The sequence below is a fragment of the Podarcis cretensis genome (genome assembly GCF_951804945.1).
Source record: "Podarcis cretensis genome assembly, chromosome: 5".
Taxonomy (NCBI): Eukaryota; Metazoa; Chordata; class Lepidosauria; order Squamata; family Lacertidae; genus Podarcis; species Podarcis cretensis.
Window position 1 is genome coordinate 34,747,615 of NC_137174.1, and position 12,862 is coordinate 34,760,476.

Here is a 12,862-nt window from a genome sequence, read left to right on the forward strand (position 1 = left end):
TAAACCAGGGGTGGGGGAACCTTTTATGATCCAAGGGCTGCATTCCCATCTGAGAAACCCATGCCAATGATGCAGTGGCATAGCTAGCCATGAGGGCGCCTGGGGCAGCACGTATGCCCTGACCCCAGGGGTGGCGTGAGCAGTCCATGGCACAGGGCGAGCTGGGGCAGGGCACCCAGTGGAGCCTCCAAAGAGTCCACTTGCCACCTCCCCCTCAGTAGTAGGGTGGCTGGGAGGGAGGCGGCAGACACATGCAAGCCCCATGCTGCTGTTTCGGGCAGCACGGAGCTTGCATGGAGTCCATCTGTCGCCTCCCCCTTAGCCGCCCTACAGCTGAGAGGGAGGCGGTGGGCAAATGCAAGCCCCGCACTGCCATTTTGGGCAGTGTGGAGCCTGCAGGTGCCAGAGCTACCGCATCACTCCCAGGAGAGACTCATGGCTCAGGTGTGCTGCAGGCCCATGGTAAGTGCCGTCCCCCCATGGTGTGGTGCCTAGTGCGTCCCACCCACCGTCCCTCCTAGCTATGCCTCTGCAGTGGTGGGTAGAGCTAGAGGGCGGAATTTGCAGAGCAATTAATGTACATTGTACCTTTGCACAAAAGGTTATCTTCTGCACACACTCATCCAACCATCCCTCTCCATCCAGACAAGTAAGAGGCTGTATCAGAATTCCAGGATACATTCCAGCCAGACAAAAACACTCAATAAGGATGTGAATCAGGGGTGGAGCAGGGTGTGCATGAGAACAATCTGAAGGCCAAACAAAGAGGCCTAGACATCTGCATTTGTTCCCCACCCCAGGACTGAGATGACTCATCCCTGCTGTAAACTTTGCCTTCATCAATTCCTAGAGCATCACAGTTGAAAGGAAGGTTTACTTGTATGCAGTCAAGCAACCATTCTGCTTATCCTCTTGCCTTGGTTTTCTGCTCCATATATGAGGTTAATTATTAAAACTGGGTTTTATGCTGATTCTACAGAAGACTTAATTGCCATAAAAATAAACTTTTTTGTTAATTTATTTTCTTCCTTCATTAATGGGAACAATATGCTTTCCCCCTAAAGTTAAGTGTTCTGTCTTGGCAGTGAAGAACATAACATTCCGCTCTATTAGCAAAATTAAGTGATATGAAAGCAGCTAATGACTTGCTTTGGGAATTGAGAAGATTAGCTTTTCAAATCATTTTAATTTTGAGCAGTCCGACTCAGTCCGTTTAACTTTACAGGAGGGACATATTCGTTTCCAACACAAGTGCTCATTAAAGCCAAGCAGTGAGATGTTTTAAATTTTAATTTAATTTATTTTTTTTAATAAATGAAGCTTCAGGTTCAATTAATAAGTGGGCTACCCAGGGCTTAAATTCATTGAAGCATCCCAAGGAATAAACAGATAAAAATACCTAGTGCTGGAAGTTTCACAGGACTTACTCACTGAAATCACTTCTATTTAGGGAACTATACTGTTACAAGTTGGGGACGCAGGTGGCGCTGTGGGTTAAAGCCTCAGCGCCTAGGACTTGCCGATCGAAAGGTCGGCGGTTCGAATCCCTGCGACGGGGTGCGCTCCCGCTGCTCAGTCCCAGCGCCTGCCAACCTAGCAGTTCGAAAGCACCTCTGGGTGCAAGTAGATAAATAGGGACCGCTTACCAGCGGGAAGGTAAACGGCGTTTCCGTGTGCGGCTCTGGCTCGCCAGAGCAGCGATGTCACGCTGGCCACGTGACCCGGAAGTGTCTCCGGACAGCGCTGGCCCTTGGCCTCTTAAGTGAGATGGGCGCACAACCCCAGAGTCTGTCAAGACTGGCCCGTACGGGCAGGGGTACCTTTACCTTTTACTGTTACAAGTTAGGGATGGAAGAACCCCCTAAACCTAAGAAATTAATGGATGTCAGGATCTACCGTATATACTCGAGTATAAGCCGACTGGAATATAAGCCGAGGCACCTAATTTTAGCACAAAAAACTGGGAAAACTTATTGACTCGAGTATAAGTCGATTCACCACACCACAAACTTGGTGGTGGTGGCAGCGGCGGAGGAAGAACAAGCAGCCCACAAGGGTTGCTTTCAGGCTGCTCGTTCCTCCTCCTCCACAGCTGACAATGGCAAAGGTGAAGGAGGAGGAAGGAGCAGCACAAAAGGGCTCCTTTTGGGGCCGCTGGTCCACCCGCCGCCGCCTCTGCCACTCGCAAGAGCAGGCATAGGAGCCGCGGTTGGGAGAGGCACAGCACAGCTGTGACCTCCCACAAACCACTGTTGTAAATCTACACTGTCTGGAAGGGTCAGGATGGGGAGGTGGTCTCCACCACTCCTCCTTCTCTGCCCAGCCCTTGACATCACCCCCCTCTCCAGTGCCCTCCTCTTCTGCCCTGTCCCTGACATCTGGATGCATAAGTAAAAAGGAGGGCTGGATGAGAATAGGCTGAGGTTGGTGGGACAATGCCGCATTCACACTTATGGAGCAGCCCACATTGATGGAGCAGGGTCTGTCCAAAGAACATGTGGGATCGCAGCAAGCATAACAGGCTGGATACCAGGAAGAAGCATCAAGCCATGTCTTTGGTGTACCAACATGAATGGAACACTTGGACACTTAACACTTCTAGTTTGCATCAATGGAACATGACTAATACTAACGTAGTAGAGAAAGCATTGGGACATAAACGAAGGTTGGTCTACAAACATTAATTTCTAGAAGTTTAGTGGACACTGAATTCTGGTTAGGCTTTGGGCCTAACCCAGAATCCAGCCTGCCAGTAGTGCATTTGTTCAGTTTAAAGGAGAGATGCTAAGTCCTTATTTTGTCCACAGTCTCTCATTTCAGCATATCCCTAAATATACTGTGCATGCCAAACAGACAAGCAACCTGCTATCAAGGGTCTTCTGGTCTCTCTTTGTGCTTAGAAAATTGAGGGTGCTTGGCACCTTAGAGTAGATGCCCAGTATTTTGTACTGTCAAGCCATAAATAAACAAGACTTATGTGGCTATTCCAAGTTTGGTAAACTAAAACTGAGGGTCCATTCAGTTCAAACCAACCTTTGCCCTATGTTATTTGCAATGTGCTATCTTTAACTCAAGATCACAGTTTTTAGCAAGTTGGACTAGAAAGTCATTTAAGCAGGTTGGAATTTGGCTGGCAGCTGGCAAGCTTTGGGTACTTATTTCCTGTTCCTGTTGTTTAGCTACTTCTACAGCTGACACCAAATTAGTGCCGCAGGTCACAGCATCCCCCATTCTAGCTGAATGGCATGATCCACAAGTATTGATGCTGCTGATCTTTTCTGAATATAGTGGGGCTGGGTTGGGGGGAAAGGAATAATTACTGTGGGGCAAGTGGCACATTATGAAGATGCAGACAAGCAGAGTTCCCGACTGAGCAAACATCAGTCACAGCTGCCTGACAAGACTACCAGTGCGTTATACATAAATCTGTTTCCCTTTTCCCTTCAGAGCAAAAAAAATAGCTTGAGGGGGATCAATTTTGACAGCAATATCAGCAGGCATGCAAAGGGTTAGCCATACTTCATCATCTTAATGTCACACATAAATATGTAATGTGACAAGGAGATCTCTAAATTATTATCTTTCTTTTTAAGTTTTTGTTTTTTTAAAAAAAATTACAACTAGTTTTCATCATCAGTGCTATAGGGGAGTGAAACGTAATCCTCATGTGAGAGGTAGGGAGGGCAAGTGCTTTTGCAAAGGGGTGTTGCTGCTGCTTCATTTAAAAAGAAGGCTTGCCCTTTAGCGCTGGCATACCCTTCCAAGGAAAGAACCATAGCTTATCAGTAGAACAATGCTTTTCACATGCGGAAGATCCCTGGTTCAGTCCTTGGCATATCGTGTTAAAAGGGTCAAATAGCAGGTGTTGTGAAAGACCCGCTTGAGACTCTGGAGAGTCACTGACAGCCAGAGTTCAATAGACAATATTGGGCTAGAGGGGTCAATGCTTACCTTGTTTAGGAACATAGGAAGCTGCCTTGTATTGTGTCAGACCATTGGTCCATGAGTAAGAGGTTCCTGGTAGTGGTTGTGGGCAGAAAGCACCTAAAAGGGGGCAGGGTGGATCTTGACTGTCCATGGACCCCCTGGATCAGGCATAGGCAACCTCGGCCCACCAGATGTTTTGGACTACAACTCCCATGATCCCTAGCTAACAGGACTAGTGGTCAGGGATGATAGGAATTGTAGTCCCAAATCATTAGGGGGTTGGACTCGATGGCCCTTGTGGTCTCTTTCAACTCTATGATTCTATGAAAACATCTGGCGGGCTGAGGTTGCCTGTGCCTGCCCTGAATCCAAAGCATCTACAGTTCCTCTGTTATGCCACAAGAAAAACATGCCACCACCTTCCACCCCGAACAGCAGGAGTTGGCAAGGTTGTGAATGCAGTGGTAGCCCCATCGCTCCCTTCATCCTACAAGCTGCATCAAGATTGCTCTGTAATTGCCCAACCCAATGCATGCTTACTCAGGAGCAAGTCCCACTGTGTTTAGTCAGACTTAACTCCTAGAAAAGTATGCATAGGATTGGATCTTCAAATATGTTTCCAGTAGCTTACCTGCACAAATTATTCATTGTTCTGACTGCCACTATGTGCTTTAGTCCTTCTTTAAAAGATTCCCCCCCAACCCCAGTTCAAGGGCCATAAATCTCCTTGCTAAGGAGAAGAACCACAAGCCAATTGGAAGTTAAATTGTTGGGAAACCCACAATCTAATTTAAACTTTGGCTGCTTTATTTTTACCATTTGGAGAAAACTGTAGTTTTGCATAGGGTATAATCATGTTTATTTAAGTGCAATGTATATCTCTATGGGGGAGAAACAGCCAACTGTGGCAAACTGCTTTCAGCAGAAACATATGGAAAAGACCTAAGAAGAATGGATGGCTCAGTGAAGGTAGCTATGAAGTGCTTTTTAAAGGTAATATGTAGAGAAAGATGCTGAGTGGATTCAAAGCAGAGAAACCCAGAAGATAAACTGAACTCTCTGTTGTGCACGTTTAGGGGCTGTGTGTCTACTATATATTCTGAACAGTGGTTTGATTGTCTGTCTGTCTGTTCTCTATGGCAGAGGTTTTCAACCTTTTTGAGTCCACGGCGCCCTTGACCAACTGCATTCTTTCTGTGGCACCCCTGTGGGGCTCAGGAGCCCAGTTATGTCACCCCTTGCCTGCAGAGCTGGCAGCCTCTCACCCCTTTTCGAACACTCTCCCTTGCGGAGTGTTCCCTCAACCTTCTCTCCTCTCTTCTCTCCTGAGGACTCCTCTGGACAGCCGCAGCTGATGCCCCGGTCTCTGAGATGCACATCGTGCCCCAAAGAGAGATGCCTTCTCACACTGCCCCACCGGGGCCTGGGAAGCACACCCCCCCCCCCCAGCCAGCCACAGAGGCACCATTCACCTGAGGAGCTTGTAGCCAGGGCTGATGCAACAAACAGTTGTGCAAGTCACTGGGAGTCAGAGACACAAGAAGGCATCAGAGAAGGGAGGGGACACTGGTTAAAAACTACTGCTCTATGGATTTGGCCACATCCTGAGATATCATCACCAAACTTGGCACAAGGGTTCCTGAATTGTGGGTGGCAATTTTGTCAATGTTGGACTGCTGCCTGTAATTTGAATCAAGATGACAGTCCAAAACATGGTTTAGGCATGACTTTGCCCATATTTTGGCATAGGTTTGGCCGCCTCTCAAAATATCATTGCCAAATGCAGCATGAGTGCTTCCAAAATAAGGCTGGTGGTCTTCATGGAAGCTGGGTACCATTTTGATGCAAGATGGTGGACTGAAACGCAACTTTGGACCAACTTTACCTGGTTTTTGGTGTGTCACCCCTAAGAACTCACAATTTAAAAATTGTGAACTCTATCAATTTAAAAATCACGTTTTTGTGTTTTCTACACATTCTCAGGCTCTGACCATGTTTTTTGGTTCCTGTTTTTTGGCTCCTGGCAGGGAGATGTCTTATTTGATGTAACGGTATTTGTAGTACAAATTGCAAAGGCTACCATTCTTCCAGACAGAGCTTTCTCCTCTGTATAAAAACCATATTCTGGGAAGTGTTTTACTGTAAGAATGTTTTAATACTTTAAATGCTGATCAGAATGTGAAGAGTTAACTGTAAGAAGAATAAACATGTATTTTACATTGACTAGAGCCGAAATATACAAGGTCAGCCAGCAGTGGGCCAAGTGACAGTTAAACTGTCAAAGTTGATCCCTGTTGCTAAGAAGATGGCAGAGTACATGCTGTGTTTTGATTTTTATATATATACCAAGCAGTCGCATCCAAATGTGGACAGCTGATGGCTGGTCATTTGGTGGACATTCCATCCAAATCTATTGGTCTGTAATTATAGGCCAATGAAAGTTTTGAACAGGAACAAATGGATTGGCTTGATAGTCTTGACTGAAAGGAATTTAAGGTCAGGTCCGGCACTGTTTGAAGTAAGTCAGTTGGACAGTCTTTGCTGTACTGTAAACAGCTTCAGCCCAGGACTCAAGAACAAACTCTGAAAGCCAAAAAAAATAATCTGAGAGAAAGAGAGAGATTGAAGTAGCAGCAGCTGGGGAAGCCCACCTGGAATCTGAAATTACTTGAGGTGAGAGCTAAGAAGGCTTCCAAGAGCATAGTGAGTGATTTGAGCATCAGGCTTTGGAAGAGCTGAGGACAGGGTAGGGATGGGCAAATCTGTCCATTTTGGTTTCTTTCAGTATTTATAATATTTATAATCTTAAATTCAGTTCTGCATCCTTCCACATCAGTTTGCAGTTTTAAAATGAAAATCATCAGCAGTTTAGTGTGCATTTCTCCTAATACAATACTGCACGCACATTTTTGTATGCAACTTTTGCCTAATAGGCTTTTTTTAAAACCAGCAATATTACCAAAAATGTGGTTTTTGTATGCTATTTTCACTAATGCATGCATTTTTATGCTTAGCCTAGTATAAGCACTTTTGAATAAATTCCTTAGCTTGCTTGACTTCAGAACTGTGCTGCAAAATTGAGAAAAGTGGGAATTTCAAATGATGCCTGTGTTCTGGTTCACCTATTGAATCAAGTTGGTTTGTCTTTAAATATGAATGGAATCCAATTTCTCTTCTATCTCTAGGTCATAGTGACTGCAGAGGGAAGCTGTCCTGAGTGAAGACTTCTGATGAGGCCCTTTGTAAAGCTAGAAAGGAACCTAACACTCACCCAGAGGGAACATTTCAGGTAAAACTCTCTTAACAAGCCTGCTAATTAATAGAGGGTGAAGTTAGGAAGGGCACTTGTCTCAAGTTATTGTAGAGGGAAAGGAGCTAGAGCAAATACCTAGCTATCTCCGTAAAGCAAGAATAACACCATAAATGTTTTATGTAACATCTATTTAAACCAACAGTAAACGTTACATAATGACATCTTGTATCTAAGTCAAGTTTTATTTTACAGCTTGCCTGCATGTAAGCATGTTATGTGTTGTAATAATAATAGCCAGAAAATGACACGGTTATGCTAGAGCATGATACTGACAAGGTTGCAGGTTTGATCCCCATAATGAACAGCTGCATATTCCTACATAGCAGGTAAAAAGGTAAAGGTACTCCTGCCCATACGGGCCAGTCTTGACAGACTCTAGGGTTGTGCGCTCATCTCACTTAAGAGGCCGGGGGCCAGCACTGTCCGCAGACACTTCCGGGTCACGTGGCCAGCGTGACAAGCTGCATCTGGTGAGCCAGCGCAGCACACGGAACGCTGTTTACCTTCCCGCTAGTAAGCGGTCCCTATTTATCTACTTGCACCCGGGGGTGCTTTCGAACTGCTAGGTTGGCAGGCGCTGGGACCGAGCGACAGGAGCGCACCCCGCCGCGGGGATTTGAACCGCCAACCTTTCGATCGGCAAGTCCTAGGCGCTGAGGCTTTAACCCACAGTGCCACCCGCATCCCACATTGCAGGTAGTTGGACTAAATTATTCCCAGAATCCCTTCCAACTCTATGGTTCTCTGATAATAAGTTGCAATGTTTTCGTTTGACTTCTAAGTGAGAATCTGTTTTGTTTTGTGATCGTAGAGAGTTTCCTGTGTTTGTTGGGCTCTGAACTAGATTCCCTTAGCAGCCCTTTCCAAGTGCATGTTTCTATGGCTGCATTCAGACATGGGGTTTGTTGCATTCATTTTACTGGTTATAATGCTAGCACTTACGTCCTGGTTTCTAACATTCCTTTTGCACTGCAATCCCTGTTACATTAATGGAGACGGGGTTCAGACCTGTGTCAGGTCAGGGAGGGACAATATGTTTACTGAGGAGTTAAGCAAAGGAATCTGTGTACAGTGCTGTGCAATAGAGAAGCAAAAGTCAGTTTATTAATAGATTTGGCATGATTTGTAGCGATGCAGAGAGTGCATGCTATGGCGCAAAGAGAGGTTTTTTTAAGTAATAAAAGGTAAAGGTAAAGGTACCCCTGCCCGTACAGGCCAGTCTTGACAGACTCTGGGGTTGTGCGCCCATCTCACTTAAGAGGCCAGGGGCCAGCGCTGTCCGGAGACACTTCCGGGTCACGTGGCCAGCGTGACATCGCTGCTCTGGCGAGCCAGAGTCGCACACGGAAACACCGTTTACCTTCCCGCTGGTAAGCGGTCCCTATTTATCTACTTGCACCCGGAGGTGCTTTCGAACTGCTAGGTTGGCAAGCGCTGGGACCGAGCAGCGGGAGCGCAACCCGCCGCAGGGATTCGAACCGCCGACCTTTCGATCGGCAAGTCCTAGGCGCTGAGGCTTTAACCCACAGCGCCACCTGCGTCCCTTTTTAAGTAATAGAATAGGTTAAAAAGAAAACACTACATCAAAATTATAATAAATGTCTTCTAGCAGCATGGTCCTTGTGGGATAGCAATACAGCAAAGCGGCTTTCTGAGTTGTCCAAGTAGGGCATCCTTTCTCCATGATGGGCAACACAGCATCCTTAGTTAAATAGTACTTTCTGCTCTGTACATATCATCAGGTTATCTTTCATCTCCAGACACAACAAACTCTTTGACTCATCATTCTCGCACACACATAACCTGTCAGACCTGAAATTTCAATTCCTCTTGAATCCCTCCACATTTCTACAGTCTCAGGTCTCATCCTCTCATAAAAGAAAACTAAATTAGGTTTACAGAAATCATGCCCTCCATGCAGCTAATGCACTCCGTCTCTTAGAAACCAGACAGCTGCTGTCTCCAGCAGTAATACTTTAGTTCCATTCATTACTTGTCAGCCAACCTGCTCCTTGCTTCACCATTTCTCCAGCTTGCTCTTCAAGACAAATATCCAGTGCTGTTGTTGTTGTTGTTGTTTAGTCGTTTAGTCATGTCCGACTCTTCGTGACCCCATGGACCAGGCACTCCTGTCTTCCACTGCCTCCCGCAGTTTGGTCACACTCATGCTGGTAGCTTCGAGAACACTGTCCAACCATCTCGTCCTCTGTTGTCCCCTTCTCCTTGTGCCCTCCATCTTTCCCAACATCAGGGTCTTTTCCAGGGAGTCTTCTCTTCTCATGAGGTGGCCAAAGTATTGGAGCCTCAGCTTCATGATCTGTCCTTCCAGTGAGCACTCAGGGCTGATTTCCTTAAGAATGGATACGTTTGATCTTCTTGCAGTCCATGGGACTCTCAAAAGTCTCCTCCAGCACCATAATTCAAAAGCATCAATTCTTCGACGATCAGCCTTCTTGATGGTCCAGCTCTCACTTCCATACATCACTACTGGGAAAACTATGGCTTTAACTATACGGACCTTTGTTGGCAAGGTGATGTTTATAAATACATCTGCAGTACAGTGGTACCTCGGGTTAAGAACTTAATTCATTCTGGAGGTCCGTTCTTAACCTGAGGTACTACTTTATCTAATGTGGCCTTCCACTGCCGCCGTGAGATTTCTGTTCTCATCCTGAAGTTCTTAACCTGAAGTACTATTTCTGGGTTAGAGGAGTCTGCAACCTGAAGCGTTTCTAACCTGAAGCATCTGTAACCCGAGGTACCACTATAGTGAGCAAATGCAGAAGGCTTAGAAAACTACTGTGCCATGTGCAGTGGATAACTATGTTAACTTTTACAGAATCCTGAGAACCTTAGCTTGTATTTTTAGACAAAGTAAGTTTGTAGTCCTTAACATACCTTAGTGCCTCAGGAAGCAAAACTCTGGTATAATTCCATATGCTCATGCTCCCACTTCCAAACATTCACAAAGAAAGATATTAACTGTTCACAATAAGTACCTGTAAATGTATAAGGTTTCCAAATAGTTTTCATTGTCAACTTTTTCCCACAGAGCAACAAGTCCTGTAACTAATAACATTGGCTCCTATTGACTTAATTAGTGTTGTGAGTTTGTGGGTGCTAGAGACCCTGAATTCCTGGGTCTAGTAGGTGTTGGAATTTAATCAAGCCTTCTGAACCCCTAGATCCTGCAGGGGTTAAAATATTTTTTTTTTTATTACATATTTATTAAAGTTTTTTGAAAACAAATGCATAAATAATAAACAACATTATTTATATCATAGCATAGTTTCATCACTTCTTTGGACTTCCTCACATCTCCCGCTCACACTTACATCGTTACAAAAAAAAGTTTTTCCAAGCAAATTACCCACTTGTTTACAATCTTATCTCCGCTCATTTAAATAAAATCTAACAATTCTCCAAAAAATTTATATTTTCCTTAATCTCACTTATCGTCAAAATCAGATCTAATTCAGTGGTGGGCAGTTATTTATGATCTAGCATCCTTCTTAACATTCAACCAAATTACAATATTTTTGTAAATAAATCTTGAATTTCCTCCAGTCCTCCTCAGCCCTCTCCTCTCCCAGGTCTCGGATTCTGCCATCCTGCAGGGGTTAAAATATCAGGCCAGTCTCCTGATGAGGTAATTGCCTGAAAAACGAGCCATTAAGATATCTATGGAGAGGAGCTCTATGCCAGAGGTTAGTAGGTGGGACCCGTCCTCCAACTCTAAGATAGTTAGTAAGAAAACAAAGGCAGAGTTTGAAGTAAAGTTGGCTGGATGTGACCTGGGGTGGGGGGGAGGTTCCAGGCTGTTAAAGTCAGCAAGGTGGAGAGAGCGTCAGTATACAATAGCTGGTGTCTTTTCGAATCCTAAGCTGTGTCTGTGGAAGAAACAAGACCCTAAGCTGTATATATGTTTAGGTCAACCACATATAATAAAGACACCACAGTCTCCGCTGTGTCTCATTCCCAAAAGGCAACATGGGTAAACATGCCTTAAACCCCTGGAATCTCACACTGCTTAGAAATTGGAGTGGGAATTGTGCAACAGTAGTATTTAAACACCTGAAGGTAGGACAGCAGCCAATATTTGTTTAGAATAGAATTATATGGTTTTCATAATTTCCCTCTGCCTCTTTGTCTGTTGACAATATGAAAATAAATTGAGAACTGGCTATTTTCACCAGGGGAGGCCTAAAAACAGTATGTAATACTGGGCTGCAACTCTGACATTTATATTCTCAGATGTTTCCAAAAGCAGGCTTTTAATTTAGAAAGGACAATAGGGCAGGTACTATGTAAGAGACACAGTGTGTGTGCATAACAATAAACTATCATATTAAATATTAAATTATTAAAGGATGTAGACCAAAAAATACTTTTTTCCAAAATTTATTAATAATGTTGCATTCTAGAATCTAGATAAATAGACATGATCCAGCCAAAGTTAAGCATTTTTGTTTCCCATATATTCAAATCAGAACTAGTTGTAGCATACATGCATCTCTACCTTTCAAAGCAAGGGCACTTACATGCCTACCAACATTACTCCTATGATAATAGGGACATCCCATTCCATTGTTTTTATTTTATTTTATTTTATTTATACTCCGTCCACCAGGCCCCAGCCACTCTCTCAAGGAGACAAGTAACTATAGAACCTTTAGAAGACATCTGAAGGCAGCCCTGAATAGGGAAGTTTTTTAATGTTTAATGTTTTATTACGTTTTTATATACGTTGGAAGCTGCCTAGGGTGGCTGGGATAACTCAGTCAGATGGGTGGTGTATAAATAATAAAATTATTATTGTTGTTATTATGGAAGAGGAATTCCCTATTTTCATCTAAGAAATGTTGGAGTGTATTTAGATGCATAAGTACAGTCCATTGAATCTAGGGTTGCCATATTCCAAGCGGTAAAAATCTGGACACAAAAAGTTTGCTTTAAATTCTAAAAATCCCCCCAGATGGGCATTCAGGCCCCACAATAAAGGACAGGTCCGGTACTTTCCGGACGTATGGCAACTCTAACTGAATCCATGTACAGAATCGTTTACAATAAAACAGCTCCAGTTGCTTCACCACCTGAGTAGCGTAATATGAAACAGAACATATATTGTGGACCAGCTTGTATGTAACATAGTTTAACATTACAGTAGTGAGCCTGATCGAGCTTATAGGGCATGAGTGCTTCCTCCTTCTATCCAGTGAGACTGCTAGGAGCAGATTAGAAACATCAGCTTCCTGTTATCATTACATCTTAAGTAAGAACTGCAAATAAGTTATAAATCAAGATGCACTGAAACAGCTCAAATCAGGAACCGCAATTTCAGTTTTCTGTTTCTATAACCCTGTGCATGATTTCGACAATATTGCAATCCCTGTACAGTGGTACCTTGGGTTAAGAACTTAATTCATTCTGGAGGTCCGTTCTTAACCTGAAACTGTTCTTAACCTGAAGCACCACTTTAGCTAATGGGGCCTCCCGCTGCCGCTGTGCCTTAAGCGATTTCTTTTCTCATCCTGAAGCTAAGTTCTTAACCCAAGGTACTATTTCTGAGTTAGCGGAGTCTGTAACCTGAGGCGTCTGTAACCTGAGGTACCACTGTATTAG

The 12,862-nt window shown here is 44.3% G+C and overlaps 1 long non-coding RNA gene across 2 annotated transcripts in view; it reads left to right on the top strand.

Moving 5' to 3' along the window:
- Positions 1–6,183: 6,183 nt before the first annotated feature.
- The window catches only part of LOC307216330, a 52,746-nt gene continuing 46,067 nt past the window's right edge, over positions 6,184–12,862 (top strand). For both annotated transcript variants that reach the window (XR_013839019.1, XR_013839020.1), the window contains exons 1-2: positions 6,184–6,673; positions 7,113–7,216. This is a non-coding gene — a long non-coding RNA (uncharacterized lncRNA). The remainder of the gene's footprint in view (positions 6,674–7,112; positions 7,217–12,862) is intronic.